At 34.0% G+C, this 26881-nt stretch overlaps 1 protein-coding gene across 2 annotated transcripts in view; it reads left to right on the forward strand.

The window, feature by feature from the left end:
• The window catches only part of TET2 (tet methylcytosine dioxygenase 2), a 124999-nt gene that overhangs the window by 10323 nt on the left and 87795 nt on the right, over positions 1–26881 (forward strand). The window lies entirely within an intron of this gene.

A 26881-nucleotide genomic window follows, 5' to 3' on the forward strand; every position in this document is an offset into this window, starting at 1 on the left:
GTGGGTACCGTGCGCATGGCAGCGCTATTTACAAACACCATCCTAAGATTCCAGAGACTCTTATGTAACAGCCGAGAGAGTGCGGGCTTTGTGTGTCTGTGGGCGGAGGAATCACTTTAATTCAGAGTCAGGGAGCCCTTGTCTGGCGCTGACAGGGTCATGAACCAAAGATCAAGGTGTCTAGGTCAGGATCCGCCCAAGACACAGTTCTCCTACCAAAGTCTCAAAGGCAGTGCTTTAATACGGGATTAATCTTTTTTTTTCTTCCTTCAGCAAACAGAACCGGTTATGTCTAACTTTTTTGTGGTTTTGGTAAATGTGGGCAGATTGTACATTGGTTTTGGTTGTAACTTACAGTGCCACTGAGGCTGAAGTGTGCTTGCCTGCCATTCAGTCTCACAAATGCCTTTTTTAAAAAAGAGTGTATTTTAAAATTTGTAATCATCTTCAGATGCAAGAGTATTCATAATCTGACTTGCCAGACTAGACACTCAAACCACAGAACACTCAAGAAAGTGATTAATTGATCATCCTCCTTATCCCTTCCTGCCTCAACCCCTCTCCCCTTCCTCCCCACCCCTGTTCAATTCTTTGTATTCCACCTCCCTCAGCCTTCCTCCACTTTTTAACTACATCAAGACTTGGATTTAATTTTTTTTTTAATTTTTATTTATTTACTTATGATAGTCATAGAGAGAGAGAGAGGCAGAGACACAGGCAGAGGGAGAAGCAGGCTCCATGCACCGGGAGCCCGATATGGGACTCGATCCCGGGTCTCCAGGATCGCACCCTGGGCCAAAGGCAGGCGCCAAACCGCTGCACCACCCAGGGATCCCCAAAACTTGGATTTAAAAAGAGGTCTCTATACCAAATTATGAAATTGCTTTTTCTTTCCCAGATAGAGTTTCAGAGTTTCTCATTTATATTTATCAATCAAAAGAAAGTCTTGAGCTTCAAAAAAAAGTTAAAGTACACAAATTTAAAGCATATCTGGTATGTGTTTACCAGTGTTTTTCATCATGAATTGTAAGCTGACTAGTTGGAATCTTTAAAATATGAGTAAACTTTGAGGGTTTTTTTTTTTTGTATTGCGTCTAAGAATCATTTTTGTAATTACACCATCTTTCTAGAAAAAAAGGAAAAATTAGGATCTTTGAAATGCAGTATAATAAATGAAGAGAATTTGTTTAACTTTTAAAACTAAGAATCTTTAACTAAGAGATAAACCAAGCACCAAAAATCTATTTTAAGTCCTATTCGTTGTAAGAGAAGTTTAGATCTGAAATAATTTAGAGATTATCTATCCAAATTTATTATTTACTTATGATACTTAGAAATTAAGTTTTAGCTGTCTAACATCTGAATTTGCTCTCATTTGGAAGAAACTGCCAAAAGAGTGACTCATTTAACCAACACAATGAAATCTAAGGATGGGCATTTTTCATCCCTGTTGCTGAGTAAAAGTTCCTTCTGGACTTGAAAAGATATAGCTTGAAAGGAGTTCCTTCTGGAGTTGAAAAGATATAAACTTGAAAAGGTTTAGTGTTTATCATTTAAAATATTTTGTATATTTCTAATACATTGAATTAAGATATGGTGAAAGTAGATTATAGGCTTAAAAAGATTATTTTAATTTGCGTGTTTTCTTTGCTTGCTTTTTTATTTTATTGTTTTGGCCTAAAGATAATATATTCAACTTAATAACATTGGCCCAAATAGTGAAAGTTTGTTTGAAATTACTTATAAGTATCCTGTTCTACGAAGAGCAGTGCCAATTCTAAGCTTTTGGGCTTTTGCAAGAATTATCTTAACCTATATTAGAACATTAATATTTTCCTCTCATCTTACAGTTTTTTGGACAGTAAATTATATATGATTATAAGCTGAAAGTGCTCAGAATTTTTATAAAGGCCATAAATTAATCCCTTTCTGCTAAGAAAGGGATTTATTTATTTTTAAAGATTTTCTTTATTTATTCATGAGAGACACAGAGAGAGGGGCAGAGACATAGAGGGAGAAGCAAGCTCCCTGCAAGGAGCCCAATGTGGGACTCGATCCCAGATCCTGAGCCAAAGGCAGACACTCAACCGTTGAGCCACCCAGGTGTCCCAAGAAAGGGGTTTAAACACAACTGTCATTTGATTGTACTTTGGTTTTATGTGAAGTGGCTAGCATGTAATAAAAATTGATTTATTCAATGGATGGACTCCCTTCATAATGATAAGATTTAGTGGCAATTGTTTTAGTATTAAAAAATATCAAAACGGTAGATTGCATGTGAAAGGTATATACCAAAAAGCAATATGAAAGTTTATCCCCTTTCAGTTACTACTGAGGGTGTGTGTGTGTGTGTGTGTGCATCTGTTCACATGTAGTTTGGACTTTTGATAAGAATTAAGTCCTCTTGGTAGAAATGGTTAATTAAATGAACCATAGTAAAAGTTTCTGTCTATGAATATAAAATGAAAAAATAACTAATGTCTGTCATTTTTCTGGGTATCAAGAAGTTACACAAAATCCTCAAGGTCATTTGTATAAACTTTTTTTTTTTTTTTGTATAAACTGCTTTTATAAGGTCCTTTTAAGGACCTATAAGGCAGCTGAGGAATCAGGTAGGGGCTCCCATAAACAGCTGGCTTGGTGATGTTAAGAATGGTACCAGGTGTTCCTTCTTGCCTAGGAGTTCCAGGTCATCCTGTGGTCAGGCACACATGGTCCCAATGTTTACACACACTGTTCCAGAATTCTGAACACCAGTGATGCAGCAGTGGGAGTTGAAAGAGTGGTCTGTATCTCATCAATTGTTTAGTGACCTGGATCATGAATATTCATACAGAGTGAGAAAGCACTGATTATAATAATATTTGAGTGGGACAGAGGGAGTTGAGGTGAGGGGTCATGGTAGATGCATAAAGGAGATTCCCCCCAAACCCCTACATTCTTATTTTAAACTACTGTTATCACTCGAAAGGAGCTTTCGCTTTGAACTTAAAATAGTAGCTTTTAACCCAGACTAGTGACTAAGGGCTCTAATATCCAAGGACTGAAGGTGATGAAACTCTTAAGAGTATCACTCTCTCTCATAACCAGGCTGACTCAGACTCTTTTAGAAGCTATTGTGGCAACTTAACCATCTCTAATAATGTTGCTTCATACCTGCATGGCAACAGTTGGAGTTAGAGCTGCCATTTTTTCATGTTTTAAAATTATTCCTCACTCATTTATTTTATGTTTGAAAATACACCAATCCTAGTACATATACAAATGCTTTCCAAAATTGCCAAAAATGTTTGGTTAGAACTACTTTGCTTAACATTATAATCTGTTTAAGGGCCTCTATCTGCAACAACATGGAGGTAACCCCCTTCTTATCTCGTAGAATTATAGTAAAGGAAAGGAAAGGTAGGTGATGATTTTGGAAAATATGTAAAACAAAGTGGTGACATTCATTCAACTAAATACCAGCAACTATGCTTAACATGGAAATGTGCCTAGAATGGTGAGAGGAAAATATGTAAATATAAATAAAATATAAAGAGTTTTTATTTTTTAAATTTATTTTAAAGATTTTATTTATTTTTTCATGAGAGATCAGAGAGGCAGAGACAACTCCTCACAGGGAGCCTGATGTGGGACTCAATCCCCAGACCCAGGATCACGCCCTGAGCCAAAGGCAGATGCTCAACCACTGAGCCACCCAGGTGTCCCTATAAAGAGTTTTTAATGTTCACAAATGATGAACATTCTAAAGATTCGTTTTGAACTCTTCTAACGAATTATCAGACTTTTTCATCCACCTTCCTTTGAACTTTTAATGTTTTTTTTCTTTCTGGACTGTGGGTTTAATTTCATGTGCTTGTATGTGTGTGTTTGAATATGTTTTTGTATTTTAGATCTAGCTGTGTAGACTAGAGTTATTTCCAATTGCTTATAAGATATTGCCACCACTTCAACATTTTAATAAATCATTCTTCAGATTTGCAAAAATGTAATTCATTTTCAAACATAAAATCATATGCTATTGTCAACTGAAAAGGACTTTAGAGACTCTCCAACCTATCTGTTGCATTTAAAACTGAAAAAAATAGAGCCATAGGAAGGGTAAGACAGTTGCCTCAAATTACATAGTAGGATATCTATCATTTTAATAATAGCCAATCGACTAAGTTCTTACATTTTGTTAAGCATCATGTTAGGCACCTTACAGATATTTTATTCTCACATTACCTCTTTTTCTGTTTGTGCCATATATCCCCATTTTACTGATGAAAGAAATAGGTCATAGAGTTTTAACCTCCATATAAATTTTGATTTATATTTAACATCACCACCATTTTTTTAGGACTGTGATTTCTTCCTCCTTGATATTCTCACCTGTGTGACTTTTCTTTCCATTCTTTCCTGGTTCTTGCTGCTTTTCACCATATTTCCCCCAAAAAGGAATCTGCATTTCCTCCTTATTTCTAGTGGATCACAATGAACTCTTAAACAGCTGGCTGCCATTAAACAGTCTAGCCTTTTGGGTTAGGAAGATCTAATTTTGAATCCTAAGTTTCCTTCTTATAAACTGTTTATGTTTTAATTCAACGTAGTAGTTTTAGCCTCTCTGAATCGCCCTCCCATCTGTGAAATAGGAATAACGAATAATTCTTATCTCTCGTGTTGCTCAGAGGGAATAAATTAATGAGTTAATATAAATTAAACATCCAGTATATTACTTGGCAAAATTTCAGTGATTGAATAAGTATATGTTCATTCCTCAAACATATGTTGAGCATCTATGTATTAGGAAAGAAGAAAGCCATTGTCCTTGCCCTGTGGAGTATATGGACTCGTAGGCAAGAATCAATACTATGATCTTTTAAAAAGCATAAAGAGATGGAAATTGTAGGACTCAAAAACTGATCAGGTGGAGAATTTCCAAGGATGCATCCAGCCCTCTGCTCAAAGGTATGATTCCTCAATTGCCTGAATGGTCCTAGGCACAAGAACTGGCATAGCTTCTCAACACTCTCTCTCTCTGTCTCTATGAATAAATAAATAAAGTCTTAAAAAAATAAATAAAAACAGGTACATGGTAACAACAAAAAAAATTTAAAATATTGTAATCAGAAATACATCTTTATTACTTTTTCCTACAGTAATACACTTAAATTTTCAAAATTATCAACATCAAACCAGAGCTTCCTGACTCCCCACTATGCAGGATATGAACATAGAATTTCTCATTTCCATCTGCTTTTTCTCCTTTGCCTTCTGCCAACTTCTTTTTTTTTTTTTTTTTTTTAAGATTTATTTATTCATGAGAGACACAGAGAGAGAGACAGAGACAGAGACAGAGACATAGGCAGAGAGGGAAGCAGGGTCCTCGCATGGAGCCCAACGCAGGACTCCATCCTGGATTCCAGGATCCCACCCTGAGCCAAAGGTCGATGCTCAACTGCTGAGCCACCTGGGTGTCCCTGACTTCTGTATTCTATACCGTTCTATATTGTTAAGTTTATAATATTTATACTTTGTTCTTCATCTATAGCTGTTTCTCCTATGCTTTGTTTGTTGCTCGGTGCTAATTGAGGGGAAAAAAACACAGCATTTATAATGTTGTGATTATGATAAATAGAATTCAGTATAATACCAGGTGCTGTGGTTGAATATGTAGAGAAGGAAAAAATGATCCCATAGCATTAAAACTTGGTTTGTTCTCAAGATAATATTTTAAGCATCAAGATGAAATAGATTACATTTTCTTACATTCCTTTAATGCCTTAAAATTGTGCCATATTTTAGTTTCTTTCACATTTGGACTTTTATTTTTCTGTGAGCTTTACATTTTTCTGGAAAATTCTAATCTCCTTTTTGGTGTTCTTGATAGAAGAATTATATGCTTTCATCACATCAAGATGATTTTTCTAATTTCTTAATTGTATCACTTGGTGAATGAAATATACCTTCTTAAAGTCATTCTTCTCTATGCTGTCTGGTTCCTCTTTTCTGAATTAGTTTCTTTTCATTATTCTCCTGGTTAGGTGTGCTTTATTATTTCACTTTCTTGTCTTGCTCAGTATTTTTTTATAAAGATTTTATTAATTTATTCATGAGAGACACACAGAGAGAGGCAGAGACATAGGCAGAGGGAGAAGCAGGCTCCTCTCAGGGAGCCTGATGTGGGATTCGATCCCTGGACTTGGGGATCATGCCCTGAGCCGAAGGCAGCACTCAACTGCTGAGCCACCCAGGAGTCCCCTTGCTCAGTGTTTGATTCTTTTTTTCCTTTTTGCATAAATCCTCAAGATTTTATTCTTGTTTTTGTTTTCCAAAGATGGTAGGTAGGAAGCAAATTGAGTCCTTGCATATCCAAAATTCATTAATTTTTTCCTCAGAGTTAATTGATTAATTATTGTGTAATGCTCCTGGGTTTAAAGTAATCTCCCCTCAAAACTTGAAAGACTTTTATCTAGTGTTGCTTATAAGATATCTGATAAAAATTTGATTTTTTAGATGACTTTTTTCTTATTAAATAGTGTTTAGGATCTTTATCTTGTCAGCTCTGATGTTTTCCTAGGAAATTAAAAGCTTACAGGAAAATCTAAGTCCATATCTGTCTAGGCATATCTCTTTTAAAATGCATCATTCTCAGCCCTAAATGATCCTGTACAATCTAGAAACAAATGTCTTTATTCCACTTTAGGAACTTTTCTTCTATTATACCTTTGATTATTTCTTCCACCGTATTTTTTCTTCTCTCTGTATGAAATTCATGCTAACTGTACATTTGACCTCCTCAATTTATATCTCTTCTTTATTAAGCTCCCTTTCATATTTTCCATCTGTTTTCTCTGTATGTTTTCCAATTCACTTGATCTTTTTTAAATATTAAGAATTGAATATAATTTCCCAAAGTTCTTATATCCTCTTTTTAACAGAAGTCTGTTTTGCAGCTCAAATCCTAAGGAATGAATGAAAATTTTTTTTTAAAAATTAGAGCAACAAAAAAAGAAATGTTTGTAACTACAATAACATATATGTTGGCAACTGCGCTTTTTGATGTTATTATAATTGAGTAAGTATTTCAGTTACATGGTGTATTTAAGAGGCCTTCTGTGACAACTTCAAAATATAAGCATGATTTGCAAAACTACTTTAAGTTTTAAACAACTGATTTATAAATAGACTTTGGAACTCAGGCCTCCTGAAAGATGAGCACTGCCTGTGTTCTTTTGCTTCCTTTCTTTCAGTTCTGTGGCTACCAGCTCCCTTCTGGGCTATAAGAAATAGCACTGTTTTCAATATCTCTCAGTATCTACTATCATGAGGAGATAATATTTGGTTAGTTCCTTAGTTCTGGGTTCAAGTGAACTTGGCATTTATTTTATAGTGAAAAATAGTTACGGGTAGATGATCCTTCATATGCAGGTTTTCCACTGGTTTTGAAATACCTTATTTATTCATTTTAAATATGGCTAAAATCATGGTATTTTGAGTGCATTTTTCTGGCTGCTGTTATTGTATTTATTAATGATTCAAAATCCTGCAGAATTTTAAACTGATTTGTATGGGCATTCTACTTCCATTTTTTTTTTTTTTCAAAACGGTATCTCCAGTATCTAGCACAGTGCCTGAATCATTATAAGCTACAATTTATTTGTTCAGTGTAGGCCACTACTTCTAGAGAATTCTCGTTCCAAATTTTTAGTAGCATAAGAAATCCATAATGAGTAATGATCTACTCAATGCTAGTGAAATGAAGTACAAACAGGTAGAGCAGCTCTTTTTTTACTTTTTTTCCAAATATAGAGAACTTTCTGAAATCAGATAATTGATTTATGATTTTTTATATATTATATTGACGTAATAATATGTAACCAGGAAACAGAAACCAGTAATCCCTCATTGATCTTCTGTTCTTTTAAAAATGGCAGGAAGATGAGAAAAAAAATCAGAGGTCAAAAACTTTTTTTAAATAATATAACTTAGGAGGCATCTGAAATCTTTAAATTTTTCATTGGTGCAAGGTGTAGCTCTTGAGCTACAACTGTTTTTTGATAAAAGATGCTGGTTTATGCTGCCAGTGTTATATCTGCCCCTATATAGTGAAAAGTACGGTGTGGTACCTGAGATGTTGAAAAGGTTAAGGCAACATTCATACTTGTGAACAGACCTACAAAAATAGACTAGACTCTTTCAGATTGCATTATTCATTTTCATATGGTTGTCTTTACCTCTTTTGGAAGTCTGTTTTCTAATCTTCTTCTAAGGCTTATCGTTCCCTTCATATGTCCATTGCATGCATTTTTTTCAGAGGCCAAACAGAATTAGTGCATGCTTTGTATTGCAAAAAGGCATTGTTGACTTTAAGTGGCTTTTCATGTGATGCTGGGCAGGAAGTTTACTATTTCTTCATTTATCAAATAAAGGACTTGGACAAAATAACTCTTCTGAAATTTCACTGAACCTAAAAGTCAGCATAGTAGATTATATATTCTATATGACTACTTGTAGCATATTGCAGATGTTAAATAAATATTTGTTTTATTGTGTTTTATAAGAGACCACATTATATCCTTTCAAGAAAAAAATACTATTACATTCAGATGCCTGTATGTTTATGAGGAATATTTCAAAACTGTTAAGGTTGAATTCAGGGTTTCTTACAGATGGTCTTCGCACGTTCAGCAACATTTCTCATAATGTGAGAATATTTGTGGACTGAAGAATGAAACTAATTTAAAAAATTCTTTCAGTGAGGGAAAAAGTATTCATCAGAAGTATTCTAGTAGATGATATATTTTTGGTAATGAAACTGATAGGGGTCAAAAAAAAAAAAAGGAAACTGATAGGGGCAATTAGCAGTTTTTTTCTACTTTGGCTATGCTACTACTATCTTGTTATGCAATGATAATGCTTTTCTGACAGAGCAGAGAGCAAAGTTACTTTAGTCTTATTTCCATTAACCAAATCTTAAATATCCCTTCAGAGAATAGATGTGAGAAAGAAGTCTGCTTCTCAGACCTCTTAAGAATATAGATTTTAAGAGGCAGTTCACTCCTGCATGCCAAAACAAAGATAAAAACTTTATCTATCTTTAATCCTTAAAGGAAAATATACATAAAATTGCTATTTACTGTATACAATATATGAAAGTTATAAGATTAATACAGGTATTAATCTTTTATGAAAAATTCAAGTTCATTGAAAAACTTGAGGTAATAATGAGTCATTTTAGTTAAGTAAAGGAAATAAAATCTAGTTTTGAAAATGACAGATTTACTATGAGAATGCAAAGTTGATGAGACTAGGATATCCAAATAAATTTGCTGATTTATTTTCTGTTACTCAGTGAATGCAGGAGTCCATTTATTTAAATATTAATAGTATGATAAATTAAAACCTCTTTGAAGTCAGTGTACTATCATTACGAGAATTCTTCTGAAACTGGTGTATAAACAGGATTATAATTTAATCAGAGATTAAATTATGTTGCTTTAACTCCCTGTCAACATACAAATTGTCAAAATTATTATAACCATGAATTTAATATGCTAATTCCATTTTCACCTGGAACTTCAATTTGTTCTATCACTAGAGTACATATATGGATAAAATTTTAGGGATATCAAAGAAAGAAAAGAACAAATATATGTACATACCCATGGTAAACCTACAGCTTATTGCATGGGCCTAAAAGATAGCTTACCACTGCTGTTTTCTAATATATATTTATATATTTATACACCATAAAAACCCGTTTTGAGTAATGACTCACCACACACACAGAACTTATAGGTATTGCCTTTCCTAATACAGTATTTGGAAAAGAAGATGATATATAACTAGAATTTCATAGAGTTAAAAATTTAAAAATACATGTATTTTAAAAAACCCTGAGATTTCCAGTGTCCACTTTAATATGTAAGGGGTTTACCATCTCAACAAGTAAAAAGCTGAAGAAACTGAAAAAAGTCAACAACTCTTCATAGCTCAGTCCGAGAGATGGGGTCACAAGGCAAACCACTGCCCCCAAGAGTGGAGAGATAGGCGAATACAGAGAATCACAACTTATTGGAGCAGAAATCCACATAAATAGAAACATCCATTGGAACCAGTGCCAGGGTAGAAAAACCTGAACTGTAAAACAAATTCCTGGAGGCTCAGTGTGGATAAGTCATAAAGTAAAACAACAACAACAACAACAACGACGACGACGACAACAACAACAAAAAAAAACAGGGGAACTCAGTCATAGGAAGCCCCCTACACTTTCATTTTACCTCCAGGTGTCCTACCAGGTCCCCTCAGTAAATATCAGAGAAAAGTCCCCTTGTTCTTCAGTAGGGGGAGAGATGAACCATTTTAAAATAAGCCAGAACATTTTGTTCTTAACAAGGCCAGCTCTCAAAAGAAACTACTTTACCAGAGCCTAAAGGGAAATTCCCAATTTCAGCTCCCTCCAACCTTGTATGTGGGGGAAAGGAAACAGGTACCTCCAGACCCCTCCAGCTATCCTATCCTACTTAAGGAGGCAGTGATTGGCACTGAGAAGCACTGTTGAAGTTCACAATTCAGTGGCACAAGCTGTCCAAAAGACTAATCATATAACAACAGAATGCTTCCCATCCCTTCACACCTTACCTCTACAATACTAAAGGCCCCTTTACTGCAGTTCCTTTTGCCCAGTACATTTTGTTTGCTTTAAAACAATAAATTGCCAAGCATACTAAAAGGCAGAAACTGAACAAGTATCAGACCCAGAGTCAAATATAACAGGAATATTGGAACTATAACACTGGGAATTTTTTTTAAAACTGTGATTAATGTTTGAAGGGTTTTAATGAAAAAAGTAGACATAATGCAAGAAGTGATAAATAATGTAAGCAGAGATATGGAAATTTTAAGAAAGAAAAAGAATGCTAAAGATAAAAAATATAATGATGGAAATGAAGAATACCTTGATAGAGTCATTTATAGACTAGATATGGCTGAGGAAGGAATCTTGGAGCTTGAGAATATGACTGGAAACTTCTAAAACTGAAAAGTAAATAGAAAAAGTACAGGGAAAAAAACAATATCCAAGAATTGTGGGACAATTACAAAATATGTGATATACACATGATGGGAATCCAAGAAAGAGAAGAGAGAAAGGAATAGAAGCAATATTTGAAGTGTTAATGAGTAAGAATTTTCCCAAGTTAACATCAGACATGAAACCACAGATCCAGGAAGCTCAGGGAACACCAAGTAGGATAAATACCAAATAATAATAATAATAATAATAATAATAATAATAATAAAAAAAGCAAAGCAAGCACAACATGAAAGCATATAATATTCATATTCTGAAATCAAAGATAAACTCTTAAAATAAGTTAGAAGAAAACTACACCTTACCTATAGAGGAGTGAAGATAAGGATTATGTTTGACCTCTCCTGGGACATCATTACAAGCAAGAGACTGGAGGGAGAAATTAAAAGTATTGGTGGGGGGGGGAACCCCACAAACCCAACCTAGAGTTCTGTAACCAGTGAAATTATCCTGCACAGATAAAGGAGAAATGAAGACTTTCTCATACAAACAAAAATTGAGGGAATTTGTTGACAGCAGCCTTCTGTACAAGAAATGCTTTAAAAAGTTCTTTAGGAAAAAAAGAAAGTAACATAGATCAGAAACTCTGATCTATATAAAAAGAAAGGAAGAACTTTGGAGAATAAGTAACTGAAGGTAAGATAAAGCCTTTTGTTTATTTTGTTAATTCTAACATATAACAGTTCATTCAAAATAATAATGTACTAAGTGTATCAGTGAAATAAATGACAGCAATGATAGACAAGAGGAAGAATTAGGAATATTTTATTATTATAAATATTTTCATTACCCAAGAAGTGGTATCGTATTATTTGAAAGTGAACTTGGATTAGTTGTAAATGTATATTGCATACTCTAGGACAACAGCTAAAGAAGGTTTAAGAAGTGTAACTACTATGCTGAGAAAGAAGAAAAAAATAATGGGAAATATATAAAAAGCTCAATTAAAAACACAAAACAGAGAAAAAATGTAGAAGACAAAAATACAGGCAAAGTACAAAGTCAGCAATTAGGAAACAGTAATAAATATGGCAGATATTAATTCAGCTATACCAGTGATCACCTTTTGTTTCAGTGGTTTAAATTCACCAACTAAAAGAGATAATCAGAGTGGATCAAAAAAAAAAAACTATATATTGTCTAAAAGACATGTTAAATATAAAAACAGATGTAGATTAAAAGTAAAGAGCTGGAGGGGTGTTTGGGTGGCTCAGTTAATTAAGCATCTGACTCTTGATTTTGGCTTAGGTCATGATTACGGTGTCATGAGATCAAGCCCAAAGTCAGGCTCTGGGCTCAGCATGGAATCTGATTGAGATTCTCTCTATCCCTCTCCCTCTGCCTCTCATTCACATATGCTCTCTCTTTCTCTCCAAAATAAATAAAATATTTTTTTAAAAAGTAAAGAAATGGAGAAATATATACCATGTTAACATTAATCAAAAGAATAGCTTGGGTAGCTACATTCATTACAAACAGAGCAGACTTTAGAGCAAAGAAAGCTATCAGATAAAAAAGGCATTGCTTAATGATAAAGAAGTCACCACTCCAAGAAGACATAACAGTCCTTAATGTGCATGCATCTAACAACAATGTCAAAATACATGAGGCAAAAACTAAAAGAACTGTAAGGATAAATAGATAAATCCACTATTATAATTGGAGAGTTTAATGTTCCTCTGTCAGAAGTGAACTGATCCAGCAGGCAAGAAAATCAGTAAGAATATAGTTGAACTCAATAGTGCCATCAATCAACTGGATATAATTGATGTCTATAGACTACTTCATCCAACAACAGCAACTTACATATTCTTTTCAAGCTCTCATGAAGCATTTAACCAACAAAGACCACATTTTGTGCCATAAAACACACCTTAACAAGGTTAAAAGAATAGAAATGATATACTGTCTGCTCTCAGACCACAAGGGAATTAATAAGAAATCAATAAGAAGAAGACCATTGAAAAAATCCCAAATACTTGGAGGTTTAACAATGTACTTGATAACTCATGGGTGAAGGAAGGAATCACAAGACAAGTATGAAAATATTTTGAACTACTCTGGTTGACACTGATTTGTCATGCAGTTCCAGTGCTACTTATCTTTTTACTGTCTGCTTACTTCATTCAATTTTTGTGAATTTCCTGCCATCAGAGGATTTCATTGTCTGAGGACTGAGACCACAGTGTTAAAAAAAAAAAAAAAGGTGCAAAGAAAGTTAATATAAGTCTGAGAATTTTTTGAAATAAATGAAAATGAAAATAAAACTTATCAAATTTGTATGATGCAATGAAAGTAGTGCTTAGAGGGAAGTTTGTAACATTGAATGCATATATTAGAAAAGAAGATCTAAAATCAGTAATCTAGGGGCACCTGGGTGGCTCAGTGATTGATCATCTGCCTTTGGCTCAGGTCATGATCCCAGGGTCCTGGGATCGAGTCCTGTATCGGGCTCCCCACAGAGAGACTGCTTCTCCCCTGCTTATGTCTCTGCCTCTCTCGAATAAATAAATAAAATCTTTAAAAATAATAAAATAGACAAATCAGTAATCTAAGCTTCCATTTTAGGAAACTAGAAAAAGAGCAAATTAAATAAAAAATAAGCAAAGAAAAGAAAAAGAAAACCCCTAAAAATGAGAGAAGTCAGTGAAAATGAAAACAGACAAGCAGTAGAGAAAACCAGCAAAACCAAAGCTAGTTCTTTGAAAAGATCAATAAATTGATGATCCTCTAGCTATTTAAAAGAGAAAAAGAAGACACAAATTACTATTATTAGAAATGAAAGAGGAGACAGCACTACAGATCCCATGGACATTTAAAGGATAATACAAGAACACATCTTTGTGCACAAATTTGGTAACATAGATAAAAAGCAGCAATTCTTTGAAAGGCGCAATCTGCCTAACTCACACAAGAAGAACTAGAATATCTTTATAGGCCTATATCTACTAAAGAAATTGAATAATTAATTAATAATCTTCCGAAACAGAAAACATCAGGCCTTCATGGGTTTACTGGTGAATTCTACCAAACATTTAAGGAAGAAATTGTATCAATTCTTTATAATCTCTTTCAGAGAGATTTTCAGAGAACAGAGCAGAGGGAGTACTTCCTAACTCATTCTGAGGCCAACATTACCCTAACACAAAAAGTAGACAAAGACATTACAAGAAAACTACAGAATAGTATCTCTTTGAACACAGTTGTAAAAATCCTCAACAAAATATTAGCAAATCAAATCCTGCTATATATAAAAAGAATCATACACTATGACTAAGTTAGACATATATCAGGTATGCAAGGTTGGCCCAACATGCAAAAGTTAATTAATGAGTCAATCATATTAACGGGCTAGAAGAAGAAAAGCCACATCATCATTTCCGTCGATGCAAAAAAAAGCTTTTGACAAAATCCAACACCTATTCATGATAAAAACTCTCACAAACTAAGAATAGAGGGGAGCTTCCTTTATTTGATAAAGAACATCTGCAAAAAGCCTACAGCTAATATCACAGTTAATGATAAGAAATTCAAATTTTTTCACTAAAATCCCTCTATACTACTGCTTTTCAACATAGTAATAGAAGTCCTAGCTAATGCCATAAGCCAAGAAAAGGAAATAAAAGGTACATAGATTAGAACAGAAGAAATAAAACTGTTACTTTTCCCAGATGACATAATCATCTATGTAGAAAACCTGAAATAATCAACAAAAAATTTATAACTAATAAATAGTTACAGCAAGATCACAAAGTGTAACATTAGTATACAAAAGTCAGTCACTTTTTCTATATGTCAATAATTAGTAAGTGCAACTTGAAGTTGAAAACACATTACCAAAAAAAAAAAAAAAGAAAAAAGAAAACACATTACCATTTACATTAGTATCCCCCCCCCCAAATGCAATGCTTAGGTACAAATTTAACAAAATAAGTACAAGATCTATATGAAGAAAATTACAACATTGTGATGAGAGATACAAAGGAGAAAAAAGTAAATGGAGAGACAGTCCATGTTTCCAGATAGGAGGATTCAATAGTAGCAAGATGTCAGTTCTTCCCAACTTTATAGATCCAACACAATTTTGATCAAAATCAGGATTTGTAAATATCAACAAATGGAGTCTAAAGCTTACATGGAAAGGAAGAAAACCCAATATTCAAACCTAATATCGAAGGAGAAGAATTAAGTTGGAGGAATGACACAACTCAGCTTTATGTCTTACTATAAAGCTACAACAATCAGTGCAGTGTAGTACTGTTGACAGGATAGAAAAATAGATCAATTGAACAGAATAGAGAGCCCAGAAATAGATCCACATAAATACCATCAACTGATGTTTTACAAAGGCTAAAGGACATATAGTGGAACAATGACAATATTTAAACAAATTGTGCTAGACAACTGGACGTCCACATGCAACAACATGGATCTAAACACAAACCTTACACTTTTCACAGAAATTAAACTCAAAATTAATCATAGACATAAATGTAAAATGCAATACTATAAAACTCCTGGAGATAACTTAGGAGAAATCCTAGACAAGCCTAGGTATGGCAATTACTTTCTTGATACAACACCAAAGACGTGATTCATAAAAGAAATAAGTTTTATGCTGAACTTCTTTAAAATGAAAAAATTCTGCTCTGCTAAGGTCAATGTCAAGAGAATGAAAATACAAGCCACAGACTGGGAGAAATTATTTATAAAAGACTCCTCTCTGATAAAGGACTGTTATCCAAAATATACAAAGAACACTTCAAATTCTCAAAACAATTTTTTTAAAAATGAGCAACCTAATTTTTAAAATGGGCAAAAGACCTGAACAGACACCTCATCAAGAGAGATACAGAGATGCAAGTAAGCATATGATAGATATTCAACATCATATGTCATTAGGAAATCACAAATTAAAAACAATAGTGATACTCTACTACATACCTGACACACCGAATACTGGTAATGGTGTACAGCAACAGAAACCATTCCTTGGATGCAAAATGGTACAGCCACTTTGGAAGAAAGTTTGACAATTTCTCACAAAATTATACTTACCCTACCATACAATCAAGCAGTTGCACTCCTTGATATTTGCCCAAAGGAATTGAAAAGTTATGCTCACACACAAACCTGCACATGGTGTTGATAGCAGCATTCTTCGTAATTGACAAAACTGTCCTTCAGTAGGTGAATGGATAAATAAACTTTGGTAGTCAAGACAATGGAATATTATTCAGCACTTTAAAAAAAAGCTACCAAGCCATAAAAAGACAGGAGAGAAACTCATGTTTACTATTAAATAAGCCATTCTGTTTGATTCCAGTTGTATGACATTCTGGAAGAGGAAAAATATGAAGATTAGTGTTTTTTGTTTTTTTTTTTTTCACAGACTGGGGGTAAGAAAGGATGAATAGGCAGAGAATAGAGGATTTTTAGGATAGTGAAACTATTCTGTAATACACTACAGTAGTGGATACATGCCATTATACATCTGTGAACACTCAAAGGATGTACAACACCAAGAGTGAGCCCTAATGTAAACTGTGGACTTTGGGTGATAGTAATGTGTCAATGTAGATTCATCAGTTATAACAAATGTGCCACTCTCATGGAGGATGTTGATAGTGGGGAAGATTGTCTATGTGCACAGGCAGAGGTCTATGACAACGAGTACTTTCTGCTACATTTTAGAGGAAACATGAATCTGCTCTAAAACTAAAGCTTATTAATGAAAAACATTTAAAGCAACCTGAAAAAACCCCTTAAATTTATAAAAAGAAAATAAATTAGGCAATGCAAGTATGTCTTCTCTTTCTTATGGGTAATTGTAATGTTTCAATTCACGTCCTCTTTTGACACTCAGTTTTCCAACCTGAGGTTAAGGAAAAATAACCTAATCTCCTTAATTGACATATAACCTTACTTACGATGAACAGTGAGCACCAATCCTTCATAGAAAGGTGAGTGGAAGTGGAGGTATGGGATGTCCAGAGGCAGTTAATAGGCATAATTCAAATGGCTTCGTTCAGTGCCTGTGATACATCAAATGCTAACAGCCAAATTCATGTACCTATAGACTCCATGCCTTTTCTCAGGGTGTTAAAGATGGAAAAGACTTGTTCAGGGGTGCCTGGGTGGCTCAGTTAAGTAAGCATCTGACTCTTGGTTTCAGCTGAGGTCATAATCCGGGGGTCCTGGGATCGAACCCCACATCAGGCTCCTTGCTCAGTGGGGAGTCTGCTTCTCCCTCTCCCTCTGCCTCCCCCACCACCCGCCTCACCATACTCCTGCTCTCTCTGTCTTCCTCTCAGATCGATAAATAAAATCTTTGAATTAAAAAAAAAAAAACTTGTTCAGTTATATGTGACAATCACTCCTCAAAAAATGAAGGGTATGTATCTTCTTCATTTAGGAAATGACTGCTTATAATAGAAACTTATTTTTAGTCAACTGTTACATGATTTATGTCACCTCTGACCTGCTTTCTGATAAAGCATGACTTCATTCATGGCTCTGGACATGACCTGTGTACACTGACCTGGCGTAAACCTGGAGTGTTAAGTCATTTCGTTGGCACTTGCTGGAGGGAAGATTGACATCCCACTATAAGACTGTCTGCAGTGTAAAGCAGCTGCATTCCTAGTGAGACCTGATTAAGTTTATCCCACTATTAGGTTCTTCAGCATTACTCCTCTTTCTCAAAAGGAAATAGGTTTTTAGCATGCAGCATATTTGGTTTTTAATGACCACTGAGCTGAAATAACGTGCATATATGAATGGTTGTTCATTTGTTTCCTTTCTCTATTTTTACTGGTTCATTCTTGGAGGTTAGAGTAGGTGTGCCTTTCTGATTAGCTGACAGTTGACCCTTCTTAGAAATGACAGTTTCACACCTCCAAATATAATGAGTTAGATGCTCCAATTTTCATTTTCCTTCTCATCTACTCAGAACCCATGTAGAATCAAGACATTCTATATTGATTCCTATGGAGCTGTGTCAACTTGGCAGAAAGGGCTTTTCCCAGGCATTCTTTTCTGAAGGCAAAGTCAGTGGCTCCTTTTTTCCCTAAACTCTACTTTGTTCAGTGATGATTTAAAAATGGTGATTTTATTCTTTCACTGTCCACATTACAAAACCTTAGTCATTAATACATAGAGGAAAATACAAATTCTGACCTACCTGCCCTTTTCTTATACATTCATAAAAATAAAATATATGCACACATGTCCTATAATTATTGAGCTATTTTCTTTTAAAATATATAGTTTCTTTGTTTTACCAGGGAGCTAACTTAGGTTTATTGTAGAGTTTGTTTTCTGCACTCAAAAAAACTTTCTGGAATATTAATATGCTCTATCATTTACCTTGCTCTGTACCATTATCACAAACAGCATTTAACATTCTAATTGATAATAGTCTCCTTATCAATCTTTATGATTCAAATCCTTATATTTATTACTCTGTGTTAAAGTTGCTTCCCCTAACTACCTCCTGTCATACTTTAATAATCATTCTTTGTTTGCCTCTATAAAAGTAAGTTCAGAAATAAAATTTCTGCTTCTATAAATTATTATATCCATATCTGTTTCTACCTAGAATATTTTAAAGCCCTTAACAAAGTTTCCATTATTGAGTCTTCTCTCTAAACTACAACCTATATACTCCTTGGTTAATTCTTCTGTTGTTTTTTGAAGTGTGTATATGTATCTCTGTCTCTGTGTTGTCGAGATTTGTAAGCTCTCAATTTGGTTACACTTAATATGTTTTATAGGAGTTATTTTTCCTGGAAATTTCTCGATGATTTTTACCTTATCATATGATGAAAAATGTGTGTCAGAGCACCATAATGTAGCATGGTGCTTTTCTACTTGCTTGCACTCTTCTGTTTTAGATGAACTGGTAGTAGACAACCAACTATTCTGTTTTGGCTTCTACAACACAGAAGTTGCTAGGTGATTTTTAATCCCTTTCAACAAGAGGACAATAAACAACAGCAAATTCCTGCTCTTTAGATTTATGTGTTCCACTCAGGAGATCTAGCAAATAAAAAATGATTTAAAACACTTTCTAAATGTGCAGTTCTATATAGACCACCACTCACATCTCTGTAACATTGCATCAGATGTTTTTTAATTATGCTACTGTTTCTTCCTTATTATGATTTTGCATGTTCCTAAGAGATCAACTACTAAGTAGCAATAGTTGAACACTATCTCCAGGAAATTTAATATATGAAAGTCCACCTTAATATGAATATGGTAATTTGGTGAAAAACTATTGTGTCAAATTTTGTTATTTGAATATCTATTTGGATTTCTCATCCATTTATATGACTCTCCGGTCTTAAGTGTGATTATAACTTTTTATTCTAATGGTCTTTATTTAGGGAGAAATATATTTAGATTCTGTCATCCTGGTCATTACCTGAAGGTTTAACCTAATATTTTCATTTTTTAATTATTTTAATAATCTCAAAATATTTTTATAATTTTAATGTTTCATTTTGAAAATTAAAAAAATACCTTTCATCTTTAAATTTTCATTCCTTCCCCTGAACTTCCCTCATGATGTTGCTTGCTAGCTACTCCCAAAATTAAGGATTAACATTTTCTTCAGTAACAAGTAATGGATTTGCAAAAATGTAAACAATTGCTTAATGCTTTTTTAAATCTATATTTAAGAATTATACAAACAGCCAGAGCTGATATGCAGCAGGTATACATGAGTGTGGTTATGCTGATGGTTACTGAAATATTTCCCAGGTAGCCAGGGAATTCTTCTATACTGTGGATCCTTCTGCATGACTCCCTGGACCTCCCTACAATCATGTAACTAAAATAGTAATATATCGCCTATATGTGGCTTCTAGGAGCCTCCTCCAGCCCCATGACCCATGTTTTAGCATACCAACTGTTAAATATTTTTATTACTGCTTATGTCCATGGCAAGAGAATCACATTTATTTTTTTAACTTAATGTTTACTAAACTGTTTTTAAGAATATCTTATGATATTTTATATCATCTTAATGATACTTCAGTTTGCAAAATGCATAATTTGTTTTCAACAGTCCTGGTAAGCGTAACTTAAGAGTTTTCCTTTACGTTCTGAAATCTTTTCAGTGTAATATTCCACTTTAAGGAACAAAATAAAAGAATCTCTGGGAAATTTGTGGAGTTTCCAATTCTTCTTTCTTTGCCTTTTTATTAAAAATAAGATTTGATGAAATTTCCTTGTTTAAATTTTTAGAATGCAAAATGTAGACAGTATTATAACTGAAACAATGTTGCTTTTTACAAATAGTAACAAGTCAAATGTTGGCAGTTTTACATATAGTATAAAGTTTCGTTTTATACAGTTTGCCAACTCATTAAGCATTAGAATTTTTCTCATTGATCCTTTGATGTTTGTATTGATGTTATTAATGTAATGGCTTTAAACCTTGACTCATATAGCCTGTATGACTTACAGCATTTTTACATGAAGATAGTCTTTGGGCTTTTGAATAATTTATATCATAATTAATGACTTAGAAATTTATTCTTTTACTTCCCATCTGTCCTAAAGAAATAGAAAGATGGGGTTAGTATACACCTAATAATTTTCCTAACGGGTAAGGAGAATAGACTCATATAAAAACATCTAGGTTAATTTTGTAGATTTGAAACAGTTTTTTTTAAAAGCACTTACAGTACCAAGTTATTGATCCTCAATCTATGGCTGTTATAAATGGATGTAATTAACAATTGACTTTAAATGAACCATGGTAGCAGCTTCATTACTCTGAAAAAATCATTACACCACTTTATAACATGAAATTGCCAAATCTAAAAGAATAGAATATACATTGTATATCTTAGGTGGAATATACATGTAAAAATTTCTTTGGAATCAGATCAGTAATGACCATTGTGGCTATTGCTTACAGTTACATATTACATTTAAGAACTTTTTATTATCAAGTTTTAATATCCTCTAAGTATTTTTATTTTATTTTTAAAATATTTTTTATTTATTTACTTGAGAGAGAGTGAAGGAGAGCATAGAGGGAGAGAGAAGCCAACTCCCCACTGAGAAGAGAACCTGATGTGGGGCTCAATCCCAGGACCCTGGGATCATGACCTGAGCCAAAGGCAGCCTCTTAACTGACTGCTACCTGACCCACTACCCAGGTGCCCCTCATATAAGTGTTTTTAAATTGAGATAATTCTACCAATATAATTTTGCTCATTTTTTATACCTTATTCATTTTTGCAATAACCCTTTTTTATATTTGTATTTGTTCCATCCTTATCAAATTAGACAGTATCTAAGTCATAGAATCATGAAGACTAAATTTGATTTGGAACAGAGATAATAAAATTTAATATTTTATAGACTTCTTGAGTCCTCAGTTTCTTTAAGTGGCTGGCTCAAGATCATGAAGTTATGGAAGATTACTGTCAGAATTAGAACCTAAGATGGATTTATACTTTGATGATATCTTCCACCTGCCTACTTCCTTAGTTTATTTACAAGTTTGTGAGAATTATGGGAGAGAAGTTTCTCTCTCTCTTTTTTTTTTTTAAGATTTTATTTATTTATTCATGAGAGACACAGCAAGAGAGAGAGGCAGAGACACAGAGGGAGAAGCAGGCTCCACGCAGGGAGCCTGACGTGGGACTCGATCCCGGGTCTCTAGGATCATAACCTGAGCCGAGGGTGGTGCTAAACCACTGAGCCACCCGGGCTGCCCAAGAAGTTTCTTTTAAGATCCAGCTTACATCCTAGCTCCCAGTAAAATTACTGTCCTGCAGTGAACCATATAAATACAATTGCCAGTTCCCAAAATTTTTTGTGTAAAGAAAAAAGGAAATGACAAATGAACCATTAAAATAAATACTCTTTTCTTTACCTCTTTCCTCTCTTCCACTATCTGTAATTTCTAGACAGAATCCCAAAAATGCTTGGACACTAAGAATGGCAATTTTGTTGTAGAAAATTGTATTTCCTATTTTAGTGGATGATGAATAAACCATATTTCTGCTAGCTTTTTAGAATTAAGATATTGGGCACACCTCTATTAGTTTATAATATTCCATTCTCTGAGCAAAGAGGCCAAGTATGAGTAAGTGTCAGAATGTCATAGAAATGTTTTATTTCAGATGCAATATGGTTTTTTTTCTGATTTCTATTCAGTGTTTTCTTCTGTGGGTTCTCCATCTTGGTTTTTTAAAATATTGATTTCATCATAACTTCTTGTTTGTTTCTAGAAGGTATAAAAATTGATCTGATAATGTACATAGAATACCTAGTGAGGGGTGCCTGGTTGGCTCAGTTGGTTAAGCATCTGCCTTCAACTCTAGTCATGATCTTGGGGTCCTGGGATCAAGCCCCATAGCACGCTCCTCTCCTAGGAGCTCATGCTCATGCTCATGCTCCCTGTCATTATCTCTGTCTCTCAAATAAATAAAATCTTTAAAATAATGGCATCATAATTTGAAGTGGTAATACTGTGCCAAACGATTTACAACTGCTGCATAATGCTTCAAATTTTGTTTGTTTGTTTGTTTTGACTGTTGTTTGGAAACAACCTTGTTTGGTGTATAATTGTTTTTAAGTTAGTAGAATTTGTTCCGTAAATGCTCACTGAATTTTTTTTTTTTTTTTTTTTTGGAGTCACTACTTTGTTAGAAAGTGCAAGGAGTAAATATGCATGAGGACTTCCTTTAATTTTCTTCTTAGAGTTTTAACTGTTGTAGTGATTTTTAAAAAGTATTAATAGAATAGCCATTGCTGCCAAGAAGCTGACATTCTGAAATAGCACTTCCCTTTGGGCACCATACAGTTGGGATCATTTACCTGTAGAAAAAGTATATGGGAGGGGACACAAAGGTGGGGGATGGAGAAGGAAAACCATTGTATGGGCATAGCCTGCTGAGGTCAGTAACCTGTTATTTAGTGAACTCCAGTCTGACACCATTTAGACCCTGAGGAGAATCACATGAACAGGGAAGCAGCCAAGGCAGCATCACAACAGAAGGAAGCATCTATTATTGTATGCTTTGAAGAGACATGCAGTGAGGATGGACAAGTAGCACTAAGGGGGAAGGAAGGACTAGATCCAGCAGGATAAACATAGCTTGTGATGAAAGTATTAATGACTTTTGATAAGTGATTGGAAGGAGAATGTATTTAAGGCCCCAAAGAAAGATTTCTATACATGTTGCAGAGCTTGTACTGACATATACATGTTTATAGGTAGAGTAACTGGTTTACAGAGAAAAATGTTATTTTGATTTTGAGAGAAAGTGTCTGCTTCTAGGGTTTGAAATATAGAATAATTTACCTTTCACCAAAATGAAATATTCTGTTCATTGAATCTCTTACAAGCTGGTGGATGTTGTGAAGCATGATAGGTAAGAGCACAGGCTCAGGAGGCCTGCCACGTACAAAATGTGTCCTAAGGGAAAAGACTGATCATATGATAATATTTTGAAGATTAAATGACTAAGCATGCATTCAATAAATTTTAGCAATTTTTATCATCATTGTTTTCTCATCTACGTTCTGGAAAATATTGTAGAAAGTAGATACTATCATTTTGAAACAGTAAATGTTGATGAAGATTCAAATACCAGAATAGACTTTAAGAACAAGAAAAAAATCTGTCTTTGAACCACATTATCTTCAGCAAGATTACAACTTTGACTTTGACTTTATTTCATTCAATTAAAAATGTAGATATGTGTGTGGGAGTGAAAACAATTTACAAATTAAATGTATTCATTGGCTTAAATGTATTCATTGGCTTTTCCTCTTAGTTTTCTTTTTTTTTTTTTTTTTTTCTCTATGGCTCTTATTTTAACTTCTGTCTCCAACAGTTACCTTTGTGTTTATTCTGTTTTGTCTTTGGGTGATTTTTTATTTTATTTTATTTTTTTTTAATAATCCCAGTATATCAGGTCAGAGGGAAAACTCAGTGTGTAAGCTGACAGTGTTTTGCATTTTCTTTGAGAATATTTACCATAGCATCCTAAATAGTATGAAACTTTTCTTTCAGAACAGGTAACCAAATATGTGAGTCATCACTGCATTGATTTCTGAATGTTACAATTTTATAGATTTTCCAAAACTGAACAAAGCAAGGATCATTGACCATTGAACTCTGTTGAAGCAATAGACTTGTGGTCTCTTATGGGTATACATTCTAATTGTTGGGATGGTTTCTTTTTTAAGGGGGCTGTTTGGGGCATAGAAAACTGGAACTTCATGTTCTCCTTGATAGTCTGCCAGCTGGTTTCCAGCCAACCAGATAACTGCTTGTAGGGACATTCATTTGTGTAGGCCTCTTGATCTTATGCCAGCCGTTAGAGAGCAATACCAGTAAGCCTGCTCACACCATTCTGAACCAAGGGCACTGCTGTCCTGAATGCCTCAAAGTATAGATAAAAATCTGATACCACCTCACGGGACTTACAGCTGAAGTTCTGATAAAGCTCCAAGTGTAAGAATATATTATTTACTATTTAAGTTTTGCATTAGTATTTTAAACAGAAAACAGGAGGGCAAATGTATAGTTCTATTGCTCTCTATTCCTCAGTGTTTGGTCCGTAAGTAAACCCAGCCTTAAGGAATCTAAACATATTTAGAAATAGCCCTTTTCTAGCTTTACCAATGCTTCTTTGACCCTTTCTCTAAATATAAGATATTTTATTGTCTCCAACCCTGACCTCCTATCTGATAATTATCTGGAATCCATAGGTTCTCAAATACATCATGTCAAGAATTTATTTTGTCACTTCAAATTTCTCTTTTAGAATTACCTCTGATTAATATATTATTTTACTATGTAATCAAACTCAAATTTTAACTTCTATAATTGAGTCTTCTTCTCCCTACATGTACAATGCTATTAATATCCACTCCTTTCCCTGCTTGATCATTTTATTTCCCCTGCCACCCTCTTGTTCAGTCATCGCTTTATATCTGAATTACTGCAATAAGCCAGTATGTTGTATGTAATAATTTGTAACAGCTAAATCGTCTACTACTCCATACCCATGAGAATGGCTTTAAAAAAAAAAGTCAGGCAATGACAAGTGTTGGTGAAGATAAAGAAAAGCGAGGACCCTCATACATTGCTGATGGAAATATAAAATGGCACAGCCACTTTGCAGAACAGTTTGGCAGTTCCTTGAAAGGTTAGATATAGAATTATCATATGTCTCAGCAATCCCATTCCCAAGAGAATTTAAAATGTCCACATAAAAACTTACAATGAATACCCTATGTTCAAAGCAGCATTATTCACAATAGCCTAAAGGTGGAAGCAATGCAAGCCCATCAATAGATGAATAGATAAACAAAATGTGGTATATACATGTAATGGAATACTATTCAGCTTTTAAAAGGAAAGAAATTCTGACATGTGCTACAACATGGACAAATCTTGAGGACATTATTCATTGGCTAAGTGAAATAAGCCAGTCATAAAAGGACAAATATTATATGATTCACTTATATGAGTACCTAGAATAGTCAGATTCATAGAGTCAAAAAGTAGAATTGCACTTTCCAGGGGCTTGAGATTGAGGCCCCCTTAATTGATTAAGGGGGATAGAGTTTGAGTTTGGAAAGGTAAAAAAATTCTAGATATGGGTGGTGGTGATGATTGAACAACAATAAGACTGCTTAATGCATAGAATTATGCACTTAAAATATGGTTAAAATGTTAAATTTATGTTGCATATATTTTACCACTATCTCAAAGACTTGTAAATGAATCTTCATAGAAGCATTATTTATAATAACTAAAAAGTAGAAATAACCCAGATACCTATCGTGAATAAAGTATGGTATATCTATACTATGGAATATTACTTGGCCATAAAAAAGAATGAAGTACTGATTCAAACTAAAACATAGATGAACCTTGAAAACACTATGCTAAGTAAAAGAAACCAGACACAAAAAAGTCCAATTTTGCATGATTTCATTTATTTGAAATATCTAGAATGAGCAAACACATAGAAACAGAAGGGTGATTAGCTGGAGGAGGGATGCATGAGGACTGACTCCTACTGGGTAATGGATTTATTTTGGGAGTGATTAAATTGTTCTAGAACTTGATAGTGGCAATAATGGCACAATTTTTTGGCTGATGCCCACAGAACGGTACCTTTAAAACAATTCATTTTATGGTATGTGAATTATATCTCAATTTAAAAAACCCGAAGTGTTAATGCATAACTTTTGTGATGCTGTGTTTCTAAAGAGATAGCATGTTGTCTGGTCTTGGCTTACTATTTCTAGCCACAGAACTTTGAGAAGATTAAAGGACCTCCCTTCTTACTCTGTAAAATAGGGATAATGATAACTACCTCACCAGATGTTTGTGTTAAATGAGGTAACATATGTAGTGCATCAAGTACAGTGTCTGGCATTTACTAAGAACCCAGTAAATTTACTAAGACCCCTTGAGACATAAGCCTTCAACAGCTCTTAGTATGATTCCAGATACTATTTCTGGATATCCCAAAAAATGACCCAACTTCTTTAGCCATTTATCACCAACTGTACCTTCTGGCTTGAATCTGCCTCTCCAGATTCTTCCAGTGCTCCTTTATAGAAATCCATTCATCAGAATTGTCTCTTTTGAGTGTCCCTCAATTTACTGCATATTCTTATAGCTGTATCTTTGACTGAAAAAGCTATCTTTCTCTGACTCTTACCCTACCCTTAGAACTCAAAAAGACTTTCTTCTTGCATTCAACTTTCTCCCTAATTTCACTTAATGGTCATCTCTATTTTTGGAGC

This window comes from Canis lupus, chromosome 33 (genome assembly GCF_048164855.1).
Source record: "Canis lupus baileyi chromosome 33, mCanLup2.hap1, whole genome shotgun sequence".
NCBI lineage: Eukaryota > Metazoa > Chordata > Mammalia > Carnivora > Canidae > Canis > Canis lupus.